Source organism: Leopardus geoffroyi, chromosome D2, assembly GCF_018350155.1.
Source record: "Leopardus geoffroyi isolate Oge1 chromosome D2, O.geoffroyi_Oge1_pat1.0, whole genome shotgun sequence".
In the NCBI taxonomy this organism is placed as follows: domain Eukaryota; kingdom Metazoa; phylum Chordata; class Mammalia; order Carnivora; family Felidae; genus Leopardus; species Leopardus geoffroyi.
The window spans coordinates 58,083,109-58,097,390 of NC_059334.1; the positions used below are offsets into that span (position 1 = coordinate 58,083,109).

Below are 14,282 nucleotides of genomic sequence, written 5' to 3' on the forward strand. Positions count from 1 at the left end.
TTGGAATGAGGGAAGTATGGAACAGCAAAAACAGACTCTGGATTTCTGGTAGGTGGGAGGCAAAGGAAGGGATGGTAAGAGCGGTGTTTCCATTGCAAAAATTTCGAGTTTGAGAAGACCTTAATGGCCATGTGGCTTAAAGCATGTAAACTTGCTACAGTATCCCTGAGAAGTGATTATCTAGGACAGAGAACCCACTCTCATATACTACTACTACTTTTCCACTGTACTACAGCTTGAATCCGTGAAAGGCTCTTCTAATATAAGTTTAAAATTTGCTCCCTCTTACTGTCCACTCAATGGCTGCTTTCTTGGAGCAAGAAATAGTCCAATTTCTCCTTCATGTGACATGTGGGGAAGCAATTCCAATAAAAACTTTGGCTTACGCTTTTTAGAGCCATTTTGGCCCCACTTTTAACCTAACAAGCTGGATTCAATCATTCTCAGTTGGTCTCAGGCTATTTCTGTGGACTATGAATTAGACTGGAGAGGGGAGAGCTCCAGGCAGGAAAGCAGTGTGACAAGGTTATCTTATCTCAGTACTGCAGGCAAGAATCTGGGTCACGGAAAGAAGTAAAAGTGAGAGGCTGTGAAGGAAAAACTAATAAAATAAGGCTTCTATAGAGTGTAAGAGAAAGAGGAAGGGAATCAGTGATGACCAGGAGCTTGTGAGAGAGAATATTTTGGAGAACACTGATGCCAAAACATGTAGGTTTTAGGTTTGTCAAGGGGATGGATGATATTGTTTGAGATATCAAGGATTCAGAGAACATCAAAGAGGAAATACACAATAGGCCAGTGGAGATAGGAGGAGGAGGTAGAGATAAAAGTTGAGATAGGAAAAGACCTGGGTCTTCTAACTATGAGTAATGGAGGAAGTCATAGCTGCAGATGAGTTCTCTAAGAAGATAAGAGAAGTTAACAGAGAGGTCAGAGACCCTCTAAAATGCTTATGGCCCTGGGCACTGCCTCTGTCTACATTTGGCTCAGCTAAGAGTCCTTTCTTTTCCCACTTTGACCACCACATTGTCTTTTTAATATCTTCAGTCTGAGTCAAATTTACATTTGGATGTCAAAGGAATCCCCATATAATACTGGAGTTCCAGCAACATTCATGTGCTGCCTTAAATACACATATATATTGTACTATTTCCATGGTACTTTGAACTATGTATGGTCTCCATAATTTAGTGTCACTTTTAAGAGAGGGGCCAATTTAACCATTGATGTGAGTCTGACAAAACGTAAGCCTTTTTCTTGGGTATGCTTGGATAATTAGCTTGCTACATTTACCCTTCATAAATGCAATGCTTCTAAGAAAACATTCAGTGTCAATAATCTGTGGTTATTTGAAAAATTCCTGCCTGTTAACAGAGCTTCTGTTCTCTGATAGTGATTGCCTATGATAAGAGCCTGCTATATCACATGAAGGAGGTAGCATAGCCTGACATAATCATTTGGTAAGACTAAATCATTAAAAATGATGAAGATGGTGATTTCTAACCAAGACTGGATAAAAGGAAATGGGACTGGATTCCACCTGACTGACTGTCCAGTGACCTGAGGGCAACTCTCTCTGCTTTCCTTTGTCTTTCTCATTGGGAAGATAAAGATGATTCTTAGCTATTAAGCAGTCTCTCCAAAGAGTTAATTAATTTAGTAATGGTTACAAAAGTGTCAGAAGACCAAATCAGAGAAGAAAGTAAGGATTGAGAGAAAGCAAATTCATTAATTAGAGGTGCTTTGGCATCTCCCACATAAACCCTGGCAGAACAGTTGGTTCTACAAACACTTAGATGGACACTTTTAGGTAAATCATATTCTTCCTCCAAGCGCTCTTGAAATTTCAGCATCTCTTAGGATCAAACCACAAGTGGCTGAGTTGTTCAACTAAAAGCTGAAGCCAAGAGAGTCTGCGTAGAAATAACATTTCTGGGAACTATTACAAATGCAATGAGGTTGAAACCTTCGTGTGTGGACAAATAGCCTGTCTGGCTCAATACCAGCAACCATTATTCCTCCCTCTGCTGGCCTCTAGATTGGCAGGTCATATCAAGCATACATCTGGGGAGGTGGGAAACATGGCAGAGTATACAAAGTAACTAAAACCTCTTACCAATTCCTTCACCAACTCTCATGCCCCCCTTAATGTTTATGTCTAGTTTACTACCTTTCATCTTATTTAAAACTTTGCCCTTTATTTATTATAAAAGAAATAAGTGTTCATTATAGGCAAATTAGAAGATGCACATAAATAAAATTAAAATATGAAAATGAAAAATCGCCATTAAGCCCAACACCTAGAGAAACCCATTAACATTTTGCTGTATAGCCTTTCAGGGATTTTCAGAGTAAATGCACATAAAATTTCCCATAATTAGTTATTTAAAAAACTTATTTCAGATCCTATTCTACTAGTGTATAAATTTAAAACTGTCCCAGCCATGCCCATCCCACAAGGATACTGACAGAAACATTAGTGACTCCAGGTCAAATCATCTTATTCTTACTTTAATTTTAATTCCATTTTGGCCATCTGGGATCCTCTGCCACGGGCAGGTCTCATCTCCTTTCTACCTCTGCCTGCCAGGTTTTTACCCTGATCCCCCTTCTCCCCCTTCTCCAGGACCCTAGATTTAGTCTTTAGGATTGTACTGCAATTAGCTACTTATGCCCATTAGCCTCTTAAAACATTTAATGAGGAGAATTTGTTGGCTCCAGGGGCAGCTGGTTTTGTTTACCTGGCTCTTTACTTTAAAAGGAAAAACCTTTGCCCCTTATTATCTGACCCCTTCTTTTATTTCAGGTAATTGCATTAGTGCTGGCTTCCCAATGCTCAGGAATTTCCGGACCTATTTTGCTGCCTGCTGCTTTCAGGGAGGAGGGGCAGTCTGCTCTGAATTCTAACACCCAGCCTGCTGAGTGGGCAGGTAATTCCATAAAACTGGGGCCTTCCCCACTGAAGGGGGAGAAACTTGGATAATCATTAGAACAACGCTGTTGACCTATAAAACCTATTCTGACACCTTGAAGCCAAACACTGGAGAGGCTGAAATTGTATTTGCCCCTCCTCCAAAGGCCCTCATCCTGGGCTCCTGCTGAGCACATTGTTCTTCACACTTGCCTTTAGGTTTTCTTTCTGAGGCTACCTTATCCTTGATCTTCTTTGCAATTGGCTCAACCTTCTTATCTTGTGTTCTGAACAACTTTGGGCAGGTAAAGCCTGGATGAAATGAAAACTGTTACAAATAAAAAAAAGATCCTACAGAATATAGATATTTCTTTAGCTTTCTTTTTTTAAATTAATTATTTTTTTTCAAACTTTAATAGTTTATTAACTTTATTAAGACACACAGATAAGTAAATAAAACTTGTTATACAAATGTCCCACTCATGAAACAACCAAACCCTTAGCGGACATTATGCAGAGTATAAATCCGCATTCTAATAATGTTCTGTAAAGTTTATATGTTTTTGTATTACTCTCCATGTGTCGATTTGTAATTTGCTTTCTTTTTTTATTTTTATTTTATTTTTTTAAATTTTATTTTTTTTAATTTACATCCAAATTAGTTAGCATATAGTGCAACAATGATTTCAGGAGTAGATTCCTTAATGCCCCTTGCCCATTTAGCCCATCTCACCTCCCACAACCCCTCGTTTCTTTAGCTTTCTTAAACTAGTTCATATAAATCCATTCAGGAGTCACCAAGCTGACGAAAAGTTTCAGGAATTATAAAGTTTTGTACTCTGGAAAAACGTATCATTGAAAAATGGTACAAGTAAAGGTCAAGGTTGCAGAAAATCCCACAGACACATAATGGGTACTCAAAAACTATATTTAATAAAAGCATGAGTGCCTGAATAAGCTAATCCACAATGAGCCAAAAGTGTGGCCCTGAGGCACAATTACTGCCAAGGGCCCCATTTATTTGACCTTTTCTTTCTCCCAATTCCTTGAACACTTTGGGTCCTGAGTCTTGAGCCCAGGTCATTCTCCCCAGTGGACCAGGTGTATGTAGAGAGACACAATGTCTTGGCAGAGGCTCAAACAGCTGACCTTTGATACTAGCGATGTTGAGGTGAGCTGTGTGGGAGGCAAGGAAGGAGAAGGAAAGCTATCTGCAGCTCCAGCCATCAGAGTGGGCTCTGAGGAGAGCACCTCTGGGACTTTTCAGAACAGTAGCAGATGATGGTACCAAAAGTGTGGGCAGGAGCAGATCCATGTGTTTGACTTCTGAAACTTAAACAATTTGTGGGACCATCTTTAAGAAAAAGAAATCAGAAGTACAAAATTAGGTACAAAAGTAAACATTCATTTAGAGTGACAAAATACATCACAACAACCCCCCAGAAACTTAGAGAATCAAACTCTTTTTTTTCTGAGAGCTCTTTCAGCAATTTATCAGAAATGCTTACATAGTACTACTTCCTGATAGCAAACTGCTCTACCCCTTTCCACCTAGAACATTCTACAACTTTCAGCATCTCCTGCACTCTGGGGAGCCAAGACAAGTGAGGGGCTCAAAGCTTCAGTCATTAGCTTCATGGCCAATTAACTGTGGGGCATCAATAGTAAGAACGTCAAGTTCTAAGTTACTAGAACCTAACCATCTATATGCAATACTTTTGAAACTCAGTGTTTATTTATTGGGAACTGCCTATATGGTTACCTCATTCTTTCCCTGGCATCTTTTCATATAATTGTCAATATCTGTAGCAGAATAGCACAACTAACTTAACTATAATTAAGTTAGTGCCTTACTAACTAGGAGAACATAGAAGAAAGAGGAAGGAAGGAGCCTTATATGTATTAAGTTACTTCTTATTTACTAGATATTTTACATAATGGGTCTCATTTAATGTCATGAACACTCCTTGTTTTGCAGGTTACAAACTGTGGCTCACAGAGATAAAGTAGGAAACCCGAGATCTTGCATGTACTAAGCAAAAGATAGCAAGCACTCCTCCTTCTCTGTTCTGCCCATGTGGAGCTAGAGAGTACTGTGTTTACTTCATCTGTCCTGTAATCCAGTACAATTGCTTTCCAACTGCCTTTAGTCTTGCCTACTTTAACAATACCGATCAATTGAACAAAACTGAGCTAAACTCAAATTTCTCTAGAAAACAAAACATTACAACAAAATAAAAACAAAACCAAAACAACAAAAGCAAACACCTGGGGAGATAAGTAAAGGAATGGAGGTGGTATAGATACTCTGCAAAAATGTTTTTCAAAGTCTTTTAATAACTGTTATATGAAGAAAAGTGGTTCCATGGTCAAACAGGTTTAAGAAATATTGGGTTAGGGGCACCTGGGTGGTTCAGTCCTTTAAGCATCCAACATCAACTCAAATTATGATCTCACAGCTTTGTGAGGTCTGTGCTGACAGCTCAGAGCCTGGAGCCTGCTTCAGATTCTGTGTCTCCCTCTCTGCCCCTCTCCTGCTCTCTCTCTCTCCCTCTCTCTCTCTCTCTCTCTCAAAAATAAATAAACATTTTAAAAAATTTAAAAAAAAAGAAAGCCTGGGGTTAAAATCAAGAACTACTTCCTATTCCAGCTGTAATGGAATAACTGGTGTAAGAATTACCATTCTGTCACAGACAACTCAAAATCCAAGACAAAATATATAAAACAACCGTTTGAAGGACTTAGAGAGCAACCACTCAGGCTGTGATCTTTGACAGAGGGGTAGGCACATGAAGTGAGCTCCACATTCACCAGAGCTTGTGCCCCTGGATGGGGTGGAGAAAGCTTACTGACCACCAAAATTTGGTGCTCTCCTTCTATAGTGCAGAGCTGTTTGCCAAGAAGCAGCTGCTCAGCCAGAACCTATTATTTCTCTGCCGCTGTCAAAGGAAAGGGGCTTAAAAGACTAATCAGCCCAAAGCAATGTGAACAGAAGTAATATATCACTTCCGGGCTGAACTTGATGGAGATGTGTATCACTTCTGAGCAGAAATTAACATGTCTTCCATATAGCCTCTTTCCCCACTGCCAGAGGAATGGAAAGTCTCCAAGGAGAAGTCATGAGATGGAAAAAGCATGGGTCCTGGAATGACCACATATAAGGCCATCTATCAGGTATATCAGGATTGGATATGACATTAATGAAAAACAAACTGTTTAGACCACTGAGATTTGGGGGTTTATTTATTAAAGCAATTAGTGTTCTATTTACTAGTGCATAGGTATTTGTTACAACAAAACTTCATTTCACCAATCTCTTTGATCAGCAGTTTATAATAAAGAGGCATCCTTTGGAAAGAAATGGTCCCTGGTATGAAAATAAAAAGAATAACCTAGAGAATCCTAGTTAATTTTAGTTTGAACCAACTGGGTGACTGTCAACAGGGGGTTGAATTCTTATGCCATGTGACTAATAGTTGATGAGGGGAGAGATCATCTTTCTTCTTCTACATCTAGGCAAGGTGAATATCTGTCCAGGATGAAAACAGTGACCAAGGCAATTACTGCTGACCAAGGAGGACATGGAATCTGCACTTGGGAAGGCAGGCCAATTACTAAAGGTCACATATCAGTAGGTGGCAGTCTTTTAACTCTACATTCAGTATTCTCTAGTAGGTTTCTGTGGAAAACCTGAGTTTTCACTCTGAGGGACAACGATAGTTTGAGGTAGATTTATTTAGGCATTCACACTCTGAAGAAAATCACATATTCTAATTTGCATACATCACATATGCAGAAACCCAGAGGTTTACCTCTACCTTTCATGAGGCTGCTTATGTACAGATACCCAATGTTCACAAATGTGCACATGCACATACACACGCACCCACACATGTACACACACACACACACACACACACAGAAACTGCTTCTGTAACTACACCTGCCAACATCCTATATATTTTAGTTCCTGCATTTAACTTTTATTCCCAGCAAATTCAGTGTCATAGAGCTATACCTCCTTGAAGTATATTCACCATGTAGAATATTACACCTAGAGAAAATCTTACATCAATATATCTCTTTTCATGACAATTGCCACTTATTCATTTAAAAAGAAAGGCTGGCTCTCACCATATAAAACCTTTGAAGACACTATTTACCATGAACATACGTCTGTGTACACACATGCATATGTGTATATATGTGTTAAGAGAGACTAAGAGGTTGACATGGAGAGACATACTCATCTTTTAAATTTCAAGACTGTGGTAAACATAAAATCAGTTTCTGTGTTGCATAGAAAATGTTACTTGAGCCCCCAAGGAAACCATTTCTGGCAGGATATTTTAAATTTCAGTATTGCATTATTGTGTGATTTAATTTCAGTATCACTAATATTTAAAAATAAAATTGTAATTTTCCTTTAATACTTTGTTTTCAATTGCTGTATTCTTTTGATTCATAATATTTATTTTTTTAATTTCTTTATTTCAAGTTTTTATTTAAATTCTAGTTAGTTAAGGGATGCCTGAGTGGCTCAGTCAGTTCAGCATCCGATTTCAGTTCAGGTCATGATCTCAAGGTTCATGGGTTCAAGCCCCACATCAGGCTCTGTGCTGACAGCTTAGACTCTTCAGATTCAGATTCTGTGTCTCAGATTTTGTGTCTCCCTCTCTCTCTCCCCCTCCCCTGCTTATGCTTTCTCTCTCTAAAAAAATTAAATAAATAAATAAATAAATAAATAAATACATAAATAAATTCTAGTTAGTTAATATATACAGTAAAATTGGTTTCAGGAGTAGGATTTAGTGATTCATCACTTACATATAACATCCAGTGCTCATCCCAGCAAGTGCCCTCCTCCTTAATGCCCATCACCCATTTAGCCCATTCCCCCATCCACCTTCCCCTCCTCCAGCAATGCTCAGTTTGTTCTCTGTAGTTAAGAGTCTCTTATGGTTTACTAATTTTTAAACAAAACAATGATTCTGTAATAAAAATACATACTCATTTTAAAACTTTAACATAACAAAAAGTACAAAGAAGTTTAATAATCATACCATACCCCAATGCACCACTTTTATCAACATTCAGAGAAAATCACTGCAGACAGCTTTGTATGTGTGTGTATATATATATTATGTATATATATACATAATATATATTCATATATATTCATAATAAAACACTGATATCAACAATTTTAGAGCAATGTTATCATGTTATATATTCTGTTTTCTTAACAAAATAGATAAAATTTAATGGTATTTGAGTGTAATAGAAAAGAAAGAAGTTAAAGTATAATAAGTAATAATGAATATTGGATACTAGTCCCTTGAAATGTTTTTATGAAAAATTTAAAAAGAGAAGGGTATTACTCCTATGTCTCTCCAACACTGACAACCACATCAGCCAGTGTTACAATTATTGACAACTACATCAGTCAGTGTTAAAATTTTTGCTTCAACCATCAAACATAATTTAGGAAACTCAAGAGGAGAAATAAAGTCTACTGCATGTATTCAACTTTTACCTTTCTGTTTTTCAATTTTCCTACTTGATGCTCTAAGTTTCCATATTTTTTTTTTAACGTTTATTTATTTTTGAGACAGAGACAGAGCACGAATGGGGGAGGGTCAGAGAGAGGGAGACACAGAATCTGAAACAGGCTCCAGGTGCTGAGCTGTCAGCACAGAGCCCGACGCGGGGCTCCAACTCACGGACCACGAGATCATGACCTGAGCCGAAGTCGGCCACTTAACCGACTGAGCCACCCAGGCGCCCCTAAGTTTCTATATTTTATTAGTTCTTTTCTTTTTAGAAAATTTACTTTAGCCATTCTTCTAGGTAGGTCTTCTGTCAACAAACTCTCTTATTTTTTCCTTCATCTGAAAATGTCTTGATTTCCCTTTTATTCCTGAAGGATCTTTTTGCTGGATAGAGATTGCTAGATAGACAAGTTTTGACACAAATGTTAGATCTTTTGTTTTGGTCCTATAGATCCTTGAGACTCTGCTCATTATTTTATCTTATTTTTTTCTAGTCTCTGTTCTATTGTTCAGATTGGGTAATTTCTATTATTCTTTCTTCAAGTTCACTGGTTTTTAAAAATCTCTTTATTTCTGCTGTTGAACACATCCACTGAGTTTTTATTTCATTTTCTGTATTTTCACATCCATTTGGTTATTCTTCATACCTTTTGTTTCTTTGTTGAGACTTCCTACTTCTTTTCTGAGTCTATTGTTTCATTTGCTTCAAGAGTTTTTGTAATTGTTCATTGAAATAGTCTTATGATGGCTGATTTTTTTTTATTATTAAATTTTTTTAAGGTTTTTTTTGAGAGAGAGAGACAGAGCATGAGTGGGGGAGGGACAGAGAGAGAGGGAGACACAGAATCTGAAGTAGGTTCCAGGCTCTGAGCTGTTAGCACAGAGCCTGACACAGGGCTGGAACCCATAAACCCTGAGATCATGACCTAAGCTGAAGTCATACACTTAACTGACTGAGCCATCCAGGCACCACTATGATGGCCGATTTAAAATCCTTAGATAATTTGAACATTTCTGTTATCTCAATGTTTGCATCTATTAATTATTTTTTCTCATTCAAGTTGATATTTTTCTGGTTTTTGGTAGAGAAATGATTTAAAAAAATTTTTTTAATGTTTATTTATTTTTGAGAGAGAGAGAGAGAGAACACAAGCAGAGGAGGGACAGAGAGAGAGGGAGACACAGAATCTAAAGCAGGCTCCAGGCTCTGAGCTAACTTGTATACATCATATATGCAGGACTTTTAAACTTCAAGATCAGGATCTGAGTTGAAGTCAGATGCTCAACTGGGTGAGACACCCAGGTTCCCTGACAAGTGATTTTTTACATGATATCTGGACATTTTGGGAATTGTGTTATAAGACTCTGCATCTTATTTAACTCTTCTGTTTTGGTTGGCCTCCTCAGACACCACTCTGGCAAGGTAAGAAGGGAACCTGCCTCATCACTGTCATGTATGGTTGGAAGTCCAGGTTCCCCACCTGACCCTCACTGACACTCAGGAGATAGGGGAACTCATTACTGGTGCTTGGGTGTAGAAGTTCCAACTCCCCACTAGACATCTGATATACTACTGATATACTACCCTAAGTTCAAGGGGTAGGAGTGCCTCATTACTGCTCCTCACATGGCCTCCACTGACACAAATGGTGGAGTAACCTCACTACTGCTGGATAGTGGTGAAAGTCCTGAGTCTCCAGTAGGTATCTTCTGACAGAATCCCAGAGGGGAGGGGAAGAGATGTGTCATTCCTGACAAGTGGAGGTAGGAGTCCAGGTTCCCCATTTTGTTTCCACTAACACTGAGTGGGATGGTAGAGAGGGTCTTCATTACAAACTAGCAGAAGTGAAAATCCCAGCACTCTTCATTAGGCCTTCACTGATGGCACCCCAGTGGGGTTTTTGAGATGCTTATTCATAGTCTGGTCAGGGTGAAAGTCTCAGCATTTTGTTTGACCTTTGCTGGCAGGGGTTGGGGTGGAGACAGTACCATGGTTTTTCTGTGGGGTTTGACTAGAGTACAGTGGTTATTGTCTAAAATTTTTCTATTTTTCTAGGCTGTTCCTTTCCTGGACCTCTGGATAGGGAGAGCTGGCCTTTGTTGGAGCATGTTTTGTTTGTATCTGTTGGTGCTTCTCGGTTGCCAGCTCCTCTAGAACCACGTCTGGGATCTATGCAGGAAAAAAAAAAACACCACACACACAAAAAAACCCCAAACCAAGGAGTTCACCACTGTGCTGTTCCCTGATTCCTAGGCTACCTTATTCTTTCCATCTTTCAGAATTTTTCATGTCTACAAACAATAGCTAGAGCTTTAGTTTTACCTAAATAGAGGACTAAGCAAAAGTATGTATACTCCATCTTTTCTGGAAGCTAAAGTTTCTATAATTTATTTTTAACTATAATACCAGAAATTTTAATTTTTAATCTTAATCCTTAAATATAAAAATAGTTAAATTTATTTTATATTTACAACCAATCCCTTTTACCACCATTTACCCATCATGATTCCATTTTTGTTTGGCTACTTCATCTTCAAGTAGAAGATTTTCAACAAAGTCTTGTGCATAACTAACTTTTTCCTAAGTTTCTATATGCTTGAAAACTTCATTCTGCTGCCTCTATAATGAAAGGTAAGTTTGGTGTATATAATTGGCTGTTATGAGTCTTCCATAATAAATAAGACACCTTAAATATCAAATTTTCAATTGGTTATAACTAGAAGATAGCTAGTTCTGATTGTTTAGGAGAAATACTTAGACATTACTCTCCTAGAAACAATAATACACCCTCTTCCATTTTAGCTGAATGTCCCCTTCCAATCAAATAGGGAAATTCATGATAAGGATGCTGATGACAGTATAAAACTAACAGTTACTGAATGCTTCGTATGTGTCATGCATCATATATATTTATAATACACAATATTATGAGATTATTTGTTCAATAAACACTTGTGGAACTCATGCTATATGCTAGCTATATTCTGGAGTCTAGGTAGAATCTATTCGTGTTCATGTTTTACATATGGAAAAATGAGTCTCAGAGAAGTTGAATATCTTGTTAGTAAATGGCACAGGCCAATATTTGAAGTTAGATATGTATCATGTTTAATCACAACATATACTTACTTTCTAGCTGAATAAATATGATAAATCACATCAGTACCATGAAATAAAATTCAAATCCTTGGGCTAGTACTCAGAATGTATAATTACATGATTTGTACCTGACATATGATTTGATTAGATTTATTTAGCAAGTAGGAATTTTAATGTCATAATTTCAAGGTAAAAGGTCACATACCTCTCAACAAAGAAATGATTCCTTACCATCCTTCCTTTCAAAAACCTTCAAAAAATTGAAATTTTTATCATACCCTAACATGTCCTGTTTTTTTTTTTTCCTTCAAATATCTTACAAATTCACTGTCATCATTAAACCATAAAACAGGCTGAGAACCAGGGAAAGCATTAGCAGGTTGTCTTCTCTGTGATTAAAGGAGCTTTTGTTTGAACATGAAGAAAAAACAAACTGACTACAAAGATTTTTAGGTAGAAGAACAGCACCCCTTTAAAGAATTCTCTTTATTTTAAAGACTTAACCAAAATTTAATCAAGAAAGAAATAAATAGCAAAGAAATTCTGTTTCTTTTTTTCTTTGAGAGGGAAGATGATAGCTTGATTTCTAAATTAAGAGCAAAATAGTAAAACTTCACTTAATATTCTGGTTACATGCTGGGCAATTAGAGTAGAAGGAACTATGTAAAGACGAGAAGAATAGGAAAATGGGACGGGGGGCATCTCCCTTTCAGGGATCTTTTGGTTTCCCCAAAACTCAAACTGCCATCCTGGCCTCTGTACTTTATCTCTGCACAGCCCACCAAACCTCACCATTCAACAACTAGCCCCCAAAACACTTTTCCAGACATCTCTGTCTTTAAATTGGTGTCTTTTACTTCATACTTAAAGTAATTATTGCTATAGTTGGGATTAAGATTTACTATATGAGTATTTTCTATTCCTTGAATATTTTTTTTTGTTTTTTATTTTATTTTATTTTTGGTCCCCTCTTTTCCTGGTTTTAATTTAACATTGTATATCATTACATTTTATCTCCTCTCTTAGCATGCAATATACTTCTTTCCAAAAATTTAAGTAGTTGCTCTAGAGTTTCCAATACATGTTTTAATCTAAATGTACCTTAAAAATAAAAATATAACATTTTACATATACTGTAAGTAACTTAAAACATTATTCTCAATTTTTCCCTCCTGCCTCTTTTGGTACTGCTGTCATTCATTTCACTTACCCATATACTAAAATTATCTAATACATTGTTACTATTATTACTTTAAACAGATATCTTTTAGATCAATTAAAAATAAGAAAAATACAAGATTTATTTTACCTTCATTTATGCCTTCCTTGACAATTTTCCTTTATGTAGATTTGAATTCTTGACCTATACTATATTTCTTCTCCCTAAAACACTTCTTTCATTCTTTCTTGTAGGGCAAATCTGCTGGTGATTAATTCCCTCAGTTTTTGTTTGTCTGAGAAAGCCTTTATTTCCCCTTCACATTTCAAAGATGATTTTGCTGGATATAGAATTCTATGTGGGTGAGTTTTTTTCTTTTGACTTTTATTATTTCACACAATTCTCTTCATGCTTGCATGGTTTCCTACTGAGACTTCGTATCTTTGTTCATATTGCTTCATATCACTGTACTTCATATCCTTGTCCTCTATAGGTAAAGTGTAGTTTTCCCCTGGCTTCCTTTGAGGTTTTCTCTTTTTCTTTGGCTTCCTGCAGTTTGAATATGATATTCCTAGGTGTAGGTTTCTTGGTATTTATTGGATTTGATATTCTCTGAGCTTCCTGGATATATGGTTTTGTCTTTTGTTAATTTTGGAAATTTTTCACCTATTATTACTTCAATATTTCAATTACCTCAAGCTGTTATTATTTCATTATTCTTCTGTTATCTCTTTCTTTTTCTCCTTCTTCAGGTATTACAATTATGTGTATGTCACACTGTCCCACAGTTCTTACATGTTCTGATTTTTTTTTTTCCATTCTTCATTTCAGTTTGGGAAATTTCTATTGGCCTTTCCTTAAACTCACTTATTCTTTAGCCATGTCCAGTCTACTGATGAGCACCTTAAAGACATTCTTCATTTCTGTTACAGTGCTTTTGATTTCCAATATTTACTTTTGATTCTTTTGTATAGTTACCATCTCTCTGCTTATATTATCCATCAATTTTGCATGTTGCATACTTTTTGTATTAGAACCCTTAACATATGAATCATAGTTATTTTAAAATTCCTGTCTAATAATTCCAGCTCATATCTGGGTCTAGTTATGATGCTTGTTTTATTTGTTAAGACTATGTTTTTTCCTTGCCCTTTGGTATGCTTTGTAATTTTCTGATAAAGGTCAACATGCTGAAATGGGTAATAGGAACTGAGATAAACAGATCTTTAGTGTGAGGATTTGCACTGTAAGTTGGACTATGTTTCATATTTGCTATAGCTGTAGGTATCAGAGGCTTTGAATTCCTCTAATGTCCTTGTTTATTGTCCTCTCTTGACTTCAGGCTTCCCTAATTACTTCTCAGAGAGTCTGTATCTTTCAGCCTTTTCAGCTATAATTCACTGTTATACTGGAACCCTATTTGTGAGGTGGTTGACTACAGAGGAAAGAAAGTATTCTCTAACTTTATAAGTAAATCTTAGTCTTTTAGTGGGTCTATATCTCTGGGCTATAAACTTCACAATTTTTTCCAGTGGAATAGCTTTTTACCTCTAGGGGAGA

The 14,282-nt window shown here is 36.8% G+C and overlaps 1 protein-coding gene across 2 annotated transcripts in view; it reads right to left on the reverse strand.

The window, feature by feature from the left end:
- HPSE2 (heparanase 2 (inactive)) overlaps positions 1–14,282 on the reverse strand; it is a 671,933-nt gene that overhangs the window by 167,186 nt on the left and 490,465 nt on the right. The window lies entirely within an intron of this gene.